The sequence below is a fragment of the Terrapene carolina genome, unplaced genomic scaffold, assembly GCF_002925995.2.
Source record: "Terrapene carolina triunguis isolate 2854851 unplaced genomic scaffold, T_m_triunguis-2.0 Scaffold89, whole genome shotgun sequence".
In the NCBI taxonomy this organism is placed as follows: Eukaryota; Metazoa; Chordata; order Testudines; family Emydidae; genus Terrapene; species Terrapene triunguis.
In genome coordinates this window covers 21,200,644-21,211,520 of record NW_020664440.1, presented here as the reverse complement: position 1 = coordinate 21,211,520, position 10,877 = coordinate 21,200,644, and positions in this window count along the sequence as shown.

Below are 10,877 nucleotides of genomic sequence, written 5' to 3'. Positions count from 1 at the left end.
ACACACACACACACACACACACACACACACACACACACACACACACAGTGAACTACATGGGACTCACTTTACATACGTTCTTGCTACATGTTATTACTATGGTGGCCAGGTGTCCGGTTTTCAAGTCTGGTTGAAAAGAGGACCTGATGGTGTCCAGTCAGATTTACTGACTGGACACCCAAAATCCAGTTACTGCAGGCAGAGGAGGCGGGGAAGCACTGAGTCATCACCCATGCCATACCCTACTCAGCCAGGGTCACCTCCTACTGCATCAGGTGGCTGCAGCTCCCAGCCCTGGCTCTGCAGGCGAGTCCCTCCCGCCCCACACAGGGAGGGGGTGGAGAGGGGAAAAGCAGTGAGCAATGGAGGAAGGGGGGAAAGAGGAGTGAAGGGGGGGCGGGGCAGCAGGGAGAAGGGGGGGGGCAGGGGAGGTTCTGGCTCTGCTGCTGGAGTGTCTGCTTCTTAAATATTCCAAAGTTGGCAACCCTAGTTATTATTGCTGCTACTGTAGAAAGGGAAGTGCTGAATCAGCATTCCTAAGAATTCAAGGCTCTGGTTTGAGTAGTCGAAATATTTCAAACCTGATTTGTGACCGGGAACAAGTCACTGAGTAGTTCTGGGCCTCAGTCCCCAATCTGTGAAATCAGGATACTCCTGTTCCCTTTCCCCAGCCCCTTGGTCAGTTGGATGGGATGCCAGCTCTGCAGGACAGAGATGATGGCTCACTGTGCGTATGTGCAGCACCAAGGGCAGGAGAGGCCCGGCCAAGATCCAGACCATAGGCATTACTAGCCTACAAAGAAATAATTAATAATAATAATAGACCTTCACGTTCGCAATGACCATAGATCATAGAATCATAGACTTTAAGGTCAGAAGGGACCATTATGATCATCTAGTCTGACCTCCTGCACAACGCAGGCCACAGAATCTCACCCACCCACTCCTTATCAAATCTGTGTCTGAGCGATTGAAGTCCTCAAATCATGGTTTAAAGACTTCAAGATGCAGAGAATCTTCCAGCAAGTGACCCATGCCCCACGCTGCAGAGGAAGGCGAAAACCCCCTAGGGCCTCTGCCAATCTGCCCTGGAGGAAAATTCCTTCCCGACCCCAAATATGGCAATCAGCTAAACCCTGAGCATGTGGGCAAGACTCACCAGCCAGACACCCAGGAAAGAATTCTCTGTAGTAGCTCAGATCCCACCTCATCTAACATCCCATCACAAGTCATAGGGCATATTTACCGCGAATAGTCAAAGATCAATTAATTGCTAAAACTAAGCTATCCCATCATACCATCCCCTCCATAAACTTATCAAGCTTAGTCTTGAAGCCAGATATGTCTTTTGCCTCCTCTACTCCCCTTGGCAGGCTGTTCCAGAGCTTCACTTCTCTGATGGTTAGAAACCTTCGTCTAATTTCAAGTCTAAACTTCCTGATGGTCAGTTTATATCCATTTGTTCTTGTGTTCACATTGGTACTGAGCTTAAATAATTCCTCTCCCTCCCTTGTATTTATTCCTCTGATATATTTATAGAGAACAATCATATCTCCCCTCAGCCTTCTTTTGGTTAGGCTAAACAAGCCAAGCTCTTTGAGTCTCCTTTCATAAGACAAGTTTTCCATTCCTTGGATCATCCTAGTAGCCCTTCTCTGTACCTGTTCCAGTTTGAATTCATCCTTCTTAAACATGGGAGACCAGAATTGCACACAGTATTCCAGATGAGGTCTCACCAGTGCCTTGTATAATGGTACTAACACTTCCTTATCTCTACTGGAAATACCTCGCTTGATGCATCCCAAGACCGCATTAGCTTTTTTCACGGCCATATCACATTGGCGGCTCATAGTCATCCTGTGATCAACCAATACTCCGAGGTCCTTCTCCTCCTCTGTTACTTTCAACTGATGCGTCGCCAGCTTATAACAATAATTCTTGTTATTAATCCCTAAATGCATGACCTTGCACTTTTCACTATTAAATTTCATCCTATTACTATTACTCCAGTTTCAAGGTCATCCAGATCTTCCTGTATGATATCCTGGCCCTTCTCTGTATTGGCAATACCTCCCAGCTTTGTGGCATCCGCAAACTTTATTCCCACTTTTTGTGCCAAGGTCAGTAATAAAAAGATTAAATAAGATTGGTCCCAAAACCGATCCCTGAGGAGCTCCACTAGTAACCTCCCTCCAGCCTGACAGTTCACCTTTCAGTACGACCCGTTGTAGTCTCCCCTTTAACCAGTTCCTTATCCACCTTTCAATTTTCATATTGATCCCCATCTTTTCCAATTTAGCTAATAATTCCCCATATGGAACCGTATCAAATGCCTTACTGAAATCAAGGTAAATTAGATCCACTGCGTTTCCTTTGTCTAAAAAAATTTGTTACCTTCTCAAAGAAGGAGATCAGGTTGGTTTGGCATGATCTACCTTTTGTAAAACCATGTTGTATTTTGTCCCAATTACCATTGATCTCAATGTCCTTAACTACTTTCTCCTTCAAATTTTTTCCCAAGACCTTGCATACTACAGATGTCAAACTAACAGGTCTGGATGTTGCCCGGATCACATTTTTTCCCTTTCTTAAAGATAGGAACTATGTTAGCAATTCTCCAGTCATATGGTACAACCCCTGAGTTTACAGATTCATTAAAAATTCTTGCTAATGGGCTTGCAATTTCATGTGCCAGTTCCTTTAATATTCGTGGATGAAGATTATCTGGGCCCCCCGATTTAGTCCCATTAAGCTGTTCGAGTTTGGCTTTTACCTCAGATGTGGTAATATCTACCTCCGTATCCTCATTCCCATTTGTCGTTGTTAACATTTGAAAATTGCCCTTCTGCCCACGTGCAGCATTGTCCTGACATTAATAGAGGCATTAAGATCCTGACAGTTTCACAAAGGAGAATTAGGGCTCAATCTTCAGCTGGTGTCTGTCAGTGTAGCTCCATTGTGCTGATGGAGACTAGAGGAGGAGCCATTGTGGGTGATTAGGCACATCATATGCATTTCAGTGTTTGAAGTCAGATGTTCAGACTTGCGTAAGAGATGAGACTAGACCTCTGAGGCTAGAAGGAGTGAGCACCCTTTAATACATACCAGAAGAGAAATTCACCCATAAAATGCTATAAGAAGGGAACATAAGTGTGCTAGGCTCAAGGAGTTTAGAGTAAAGGCAAATGCTTCTTCCTGAACACTTCACGTAAGGCCTCGGCAGGAGGACAAAAGGGAAAAGGCCTTTAGCTAATGGGAGATCACCGGAGGGAAAGCGACATGCAGACTCACCAGGCGCCAGGCCAACATCCTTTTAAACTTTGTGAGGAGCTAAAAGCACTACTTTTTTTTTTAAGCCAGTGACCATCACTGCACATAGATTTGGACTACCTAGCAGGGCAGGGTGTTAGCATCCCTGCTTATTGAAGCAATAATGTAAAAGCAAAGGCTTGCACCATATATCCACACGCCTGGGTTGTGCTGTGTGTGGCAAAGTGTCTGCTAGTCAGTTTTCCTGTGAAACTGTCCTGCCTGTTTCTGTAACACATTTATGAAAAATGTCTACACCTCAGGCGACCACGCTTCTGTTCCCAGTTCTGTCCTGACTTGTGATCTTGGGCAAGTACCATCACCTCTTTGCCTCCATTGGAAGAAGGAGAATAATGTTGCTGACAGCTTGACAAAGCACATGAAGAGGCTCAGCTGAAAGGTGGCATAAGCACTAAGTGGTATTATTGCACATTCAGGATCTGGGACACCAAGTCAGTTGCCTCTTTACACAATGCTCAACGATCAGAGTCTCCCAACGTTTATTCCCATCTAGCGGATACAGTCGGACCTAGCTAACAGAAGTCAATTTGCAAATTTCCAGTTTTACAGAGCCTAGGGAAAAGCCAACTCTTTACTGATGCATTCAATTGCAACCTGATGTGAGCAGGAGGATTGGAGAATAGCTCAGAGTCCTGACATCACGCATCTCTGGCCTGCACAGCACACACCTGGAGGAGACGTACAATCATTTAACAAAGCTCTCTGAAGCCAGGTAGGAAGTATCAGAATCATAAACTAACCTCTAAGTGCATGGGCTTCTTACCATCAGCGAATCCCCCATTCCTTCCCTAAAGTTGTCATTATGCTTTTTCTTCACCTTGTGTATTTTCCCCATCAAAGCGTCACAGCACATAATATGACCCATCTTATTCGTCACAGCTTGGGCCTAAACCCAAGAGTACAGTAATTAGCTGACAAATGTGCACAGTGGAGTGGGAGTGGGGAAAAGCTGCTTTTCAACTGCAGTGACAAGGAGGGCACTGGTTGTAGCGATCTCAGCTGCAGGGGGTTACAGCTTTGCATGCTAGAGTAGGGCACCAAAGAAAGACATTAAAATCCAAGCCTGCTCGCACCACCAGAGTATCACCCCACTCAGTAACCCATGTGTGCTAAATGTACTGACCAACATAAGAGGAAGTGCCTCATTCATTGAAGGGCAGAGGCTGGGGAACACCTTGAAAATGAAACCAAGTTCAGGGCCTCACCTAGGATAACAGCGTCCAGGCGTCTAAGCTGGTTTCAGAACACACATCACAAAAGGTGTGTTGAGGTCCTTTTGGTTTTGGATTATGTCCAGCAAAACGCTTTGTTTGGCTGCGGGGGGGGAAATCTACCTGTAAAATGCTGTCAGGAACCCGGTATGGTCTCTTGTGTTGGTGAAGGCTGGAGAGAGACTGGGAAGAGAGTTTAGGGGGGAAAGGGTCAACCCAGTAAAATGTCTGGGATCTGTAAGGCATTCAGAGCCATTTTCTATCTCGCCTTTGCTAGTGAGGCAGCCCCCTGCATTCCAGTAAAAGCCCTTTCAGACCCCACTGAGAAGTCATGATGCGGAGTTTCACTGAACTCGCCAGGTTCAAAGAGAAGATGGGCTGGGAGAGAGCTAGCCCACATTTTGTGTGTGGGCGTGCGGGCGGGTGGGGGAGGGGGAGGAGGACACTGCTGCGAAGGAAATATGTTGTGTCTCAAGGCAAATGGTACACATGGGATAGCTGTTGTGTGATCCCCACTGAGGCAAAGCCGGAAGAGTCCTGACAGGTTCCACTGGGAACCATGTAGCACTAGAAGGTCAATCAACCTGACTCAGACACCTCAGTGAAGAGATCAAAACTGAGAGCAAGTAGAGTGGGTGATTTCTACGGTTTCTGGATACTCACTACTTAAAGGACTAGATTGTGACCTTAGACACAGCCCTGGGAAAAGGGGAGCACGTGAGCTGCATCACACCTCGGGGTATTGTGAGTCTGACTCACTCCTCTCTCACTTCCTCCTTACTCTAAGGAGGAACTATTGGCAGATGGTTTATATCACATTACAACCCGCCCCACCCATGCGGACTCAGTTACGCTGGCCAGAAGTAGCAAGGGTCAGGTCATAGGTTCTACATTCCCTGAGCATGTTTCAGGGAGCAAGCAGGCAGGTTGTGAAGCACCTCTTACTTCTGTACCCAGACCCAAGGTCCTCACCACCCACACAGGGGTACAATGTGCACGGGGGCAGTTCTGACTCTGCTGCACAAGTGTCTAGTCCAAGTAAGAAGCTTGCTCTCCATGGGAAGCAAATGGACAGATACTGAAATCTGGTAAATCCAACCCCTTATGTCATCAGCCTGTCTAAAAAAAAGCCACAGAAAGTCCCCAAGGCCTGAGTCCAGGAGAGAATCCCTGAGCGAGCCAGATTCCAATTGATTATGCTCATGTAAACCTGTGGAAACTGGAATCAAGGCAGGATCCAGATCAGACCTTTGCAGAATCCACACCACCATCTGAAATAGATGTTCTCTAATAAATAAAAATTATAAATATGGAGATATACCTACCTCATAGAACTGGAAAGGACCCTGAAAGATCATTGAGTCCAGCCCCCTGCCTTCACTAGCAGGACCAAGTACTATTTTGCCCCAGATCCCTAAGTGACCCCCTCAAGGATTGAATTCACAACCCTGGGTTTGGCAGGCCAATACTCAAACCACTGAGCTATCCCTCCTCCCAAAGGGCTATGCAAGGTCAATTGCTGTGTGGTCCTCTTCTATAATAATCTCTAGTACTGGTGCAGTGTCCGTGTGGGCAGGGAGTGTTAGTGTAATAGGCACAGTGGCACGAACTGCCCTTCTGTCCCACCACACAGCAGGCACCGCTTAGGTGCTGGTCTGGTCTGTTTTCTCCACTCTATGCTGCACATGCTATTGAGCTCAGTTGCGTGCTATTTTCTCAGCATCCACAGAACTGCCCTGCAATGAACTCCTTCAGTGGCCAGCGTGAGCATCTTGCTGGAGCAGGGTGTCACTTGGTTCAATAAGCATTACGGGGGGGGGGGGGGGGAGAGGAGAAATCAAGGGCAGTGTGAGGACACCGCGTGAGCTCTCAGCTCACTGCAGCCAGACAGAACCGGAGGGGCTGCTCCCTCTTCTGTAATCTTAGAAATCTAAACAAGAAACAAGTGGCTCTCAGCCAATAGCCTTCTCTATAAACACGTGAGCTTGCACACCTGCCCCCCACAAGTAGGCATATGTAGAAGCCGCACTCTCAGAGAGGAAAAATAAGTTCCTGATAATTGTCCAAGAATTAGAAAGGACAGGACAGGAGCAGCATGCACATGCAAAAGCCTTTTGTGCTTTGCAGTTTTTCCAGCAGGCAGGCATGACACCATCACCACCTGGGGCTGTGCAATCTGTCACCTAATTAACCCTAGTTTTTTTCCCCCCAGCCTTTCTAATCTGATCACTGAGCCTTGATGCTTAACAAAAAAAAACAAAAAAACCCACTATTTTCTCTTATTATTTTGATACATATTTTCTCTTTAGGTTCCTACAGTTAAAACAGCAGCGGCGATACAGAGGAGTTAAGTGTTGTGCCACTTGATATTGGACTATAAACCTTTGCACTACTATAGCACCAATCTTTGAACTGCCTTATACATATACATTAAACCTTTCTATGAGGTGGGGAATAGGTTTCCCCCCAATCTTACTTATAGGACTATTGAATCAGACCCCTAGTCTGTGTCCTGAAGGTGGCTTGATCAGCACAAGATCAGGTCATAAGCATCTTGCCCAAAGTCACACACCACATAGAACCCACAGACTCTGCCAGAGAACTGCTCTGATCACTAGACAAACATTTTTTTCCCTGTCACAGGTGGCTTCTTTGTTTACCACACCCTTCTGAAGCACAATGAAGCTCTCCAGCGTATGGCTAATGGAAGCTCCATGTTACCCATTTCCAAATGGACGCAGAGCATTTGACCGTCTATAACATTTCAGATTGCTTTGAAAAGAAGGATTGCCTCAGGTGTTGTGTGGGGCAAGGCACTGCTCCTGGGCACAGGTGGAAGAGAAGAGAAGAGAGCTCGGAGACACCTATTAACCCTTCCATTGCATAGTGGAGTAGGGTTCTTCTGTCAGAGGAAATGCAAACTACACAAGCAGCTGCCTAATTATTTTGAAATTAGCTTCAGATTCCAATTACAGGCACAATTCTGTGATGGTAAACAAATTAGCAGGTTCTCCAGGGTCACTGGCTCTCACTTCCCAAATGAAGTTTTTAAATACACAGTAGCAGGTGAGTTACGCATGCAAGTTCATTGACACAGCTCAAGGCTGCCCACTGGAGCCCCCAAAGCAGAAAAAAGGCAACGCACCACGGTCACTGGTATGCCTGGCTCTGCTTTCCCACTTTCACTACCCAGACAGCGTGCACTGTTGCACATACCACACAGGGCCTGGTTCTCTACTTCCACAGGCAGAAGGAGCAGGAGCGTTCAGGGGCAGGGTTGCCCAGAGGATTCAGGGGGCCTGGGGCAAAGATATTTCGGGGGCCCCCCATAAAAAAAAGTTGCAATACTATAGAATACTATATTCTCATGGGGGCCCCTGTGGCAGGGCTGGCTCCAGGGTTTTGGCCGCCCCAAGCAGCCAAACAAAACAAACAAACAAACAAAAAAAAGCCGCGATCGTGATCTGCGGCGGCAATTCGGCGGGAGGTCCTTCGCTCCTACTCGGAGCGAAGGACCTCCCGCCAAATTGCCGCCGAACAGCTGGACGTGCCGCCCCTCTCCGAAGTAGCCTCCCCAAGCACCTGCTTGGTAAGCTGGTGCCTGGAGCCGGCCCTGCCCTGTGGGGCCTGGGGCAAATTGCCCTACTTGCCCCTCCCTCTGGATGGCCCTGAATCAGGGGGACTAGCAATTGAAGAGAATTTGCCAAATTTTCCCAGGGCAACAGTGACAGCGTCATTGCCTAGGGACAGCTGTCAGGGGGCCTACATGAAGTGCTCTCTGTGTGGTTCTTTGCGGGACATCTGCCCACATCACAGAAAATTTCCCCCACAAGCGATGCCTTTATTGGCAGCCAAAGCAGCTGGGCAAATGAATGAATGGGCCAGAGAGAATAAACAGCTATCTGGTGCCTACCAGTGATGGGGGTGTATCTGCTGTGAAGGACACTTGTACTCATACTGTGTGCGCTAGTTGGTACTTATTCACGGATAATAGACAGCTAGCATGCTCCAGGAGGAACCTGCACAGAGGAAGAGGGGTTTCTGCAACTGTGGAGTCTTTTTTCTGGGCCCTTGTCCATTTACACACCTGGGCAGAGTTCCACTGGATGGCATCTCCTGACTCCTTGGACACCTTGCAGCAGTGGACCTTGTCTGAGGTTTTCTGCTCCATGACCCCTCCTGGTTCCCTCGTTTTGATCCTGAGACTTGCACCTCCTCATTGTCTATACTTTTTTGTCTGCCATGATCTGTTGATATCTGGGTTCTGTGGCCCCTCACTCACCCAGGGGGAATGTCATTGATTTGGTGGGCTCCACTGACCAGTCCCAGTCAAAGAGACTGGCACTTTGGGGGAGCATTACAAGTGTGCCATTAGAGGGGAGAGAGAAACTCCCCTACAGAAAGTTCAATTCTATAAACGGTATCACATGCACCTTATTGCCTATTTAAAAAAAAAATTCCCAGCAGCTTCTAACCCTCACTAAAAAGCATTTTAGTTTTCATGGTGTTCTCTCACCCCTGTACTTCCCCCGCCCATTAATTAAAGTCTGAACTCTGCCCACAGCTCCCAAGAGGAGTCCTGGGACAGAAGAGAAACAGAGGGAGGGCTAGACTTTGTTCACCTTCCTCTAACGGGCAATTTATTAGAAAACTAAGGCAGCTTGGGAAGTCAGTCAGGGCTTTCTATAACGGCTAAGGGTTTCTGAAAGCCACACCCTACAGCTCTAGGGGTAGGGACAGCATCTGTAGATCTCACAGGCTGTTCACTTTGGAGCCCAGAGAACATAGCATACCCCCATGAAGTGTCATATCCATATTATAATTAGGGCTGTCAAGCAATTTAAAAAATTAATCACAATTAATCGAGCTCTTAATAATAGAATACCATTTATTTAAATATTTTTGGATGTTTTCTACATTTTCAAATATATTGATTTCTATTACAACACAGACTACAAAGTACAGTGCTCATTTTATATTTATTTTTTATTACAAATATTTGCACTGTAAAAAAACAAAAGAAACAGTATTTTTCAATTCACCTAATACAAGTACTATAGTGCAATTTCTTTATCATGAAAGTTGAACTTACAAATGTGGAATTATGTACAATATATAACTAGGGCTGTCGATTAATTACAGTTAATTCATGCGATTAACACCAAAAAATTAAACACGATTAAAAATTTAATCACGATTAATCGCACTATTAAACAATAGAATACCAATTTAAATTTATTAAATATTTTGGGATATTTTTCTACATTTTCAAATATATTGATTTCTATTACAACACAGAATACAAAGTGTACAGTGCTCATTTTATATTATTATTTTTGATTACAAATATTTGCACTGTAAAAATAATAAAAGAAATAGTATTTTTCAATTCATCTTATACAAGTACTGTAGTGCAATCTCTATCATGAAAGTGAAACTTACAAATGTAGATTTTTTTTTTGTTACATAACTGCACTCAAAAACAAACCAATGTAAAACTTTGGTGACTGGCTGAACAAGAAGTAGGACTGAGTGGACTTGTAGGCTCTAAAGTTTTACAATGTTTTGTTTTTGAGTGCAGTTATGTAATAAAAAGAATTTACATTTGTAAGTTGCACTTTCACAATAAAGAGATTGCACTACAGTACTTGTATGACGTGAATTGAAAAATACTATTTCTTTTGTTTATCATTTTTACAGTGCAAAATTTGCAATAAAAATAATATAAAGTGAGCACTGTACACTTTGTATTCTGTGTTGTAATAGAAATCAATATATTTGAAAATGTAGAAAAACATCCAAAAATATTTAATAAATTTCAATTGATAGTCTATTGTTTAACAGTGAGATTAATTGGATTAATTTTTTAAATCGCAGTTACTTTTTTTGAGTTAATCACATGGGTTAACTGTGATTAATCGACAGTCCTAAATATTACTGTGTCTCTTTTGCTTATGTTTTTCCATTCTAAGCACCCAAAGGGTACTGGCATTTTTTGAATTTACCTGGAATTCCAAGGGTGTTTCTTTGTTATTTATCCTCACATAGGAAAGGAAAATAGGAAGGAAAGGTTAAAAAATTAAAAAAAAAGAGATAGTGTTACATCCCTTCCCCCATTTATTTACATTGTAAGCCCCTTAGGGCAGGGCCTGGTCTCACCTGTCATAAAGCACCATGTGCACCTGTAGTGTTGTAATAAACAAGCAAGCAAATCTCTTTGATGCTGAAAAGCACAGTGGAAATGTTAACTAGGACCACCACACTGCTGTGGGGACCCAGTGCTTAGCTCAGTTGCTCGGTGAAGATCCTTTTTGTAAATTCTATCCTCCAGTTTCA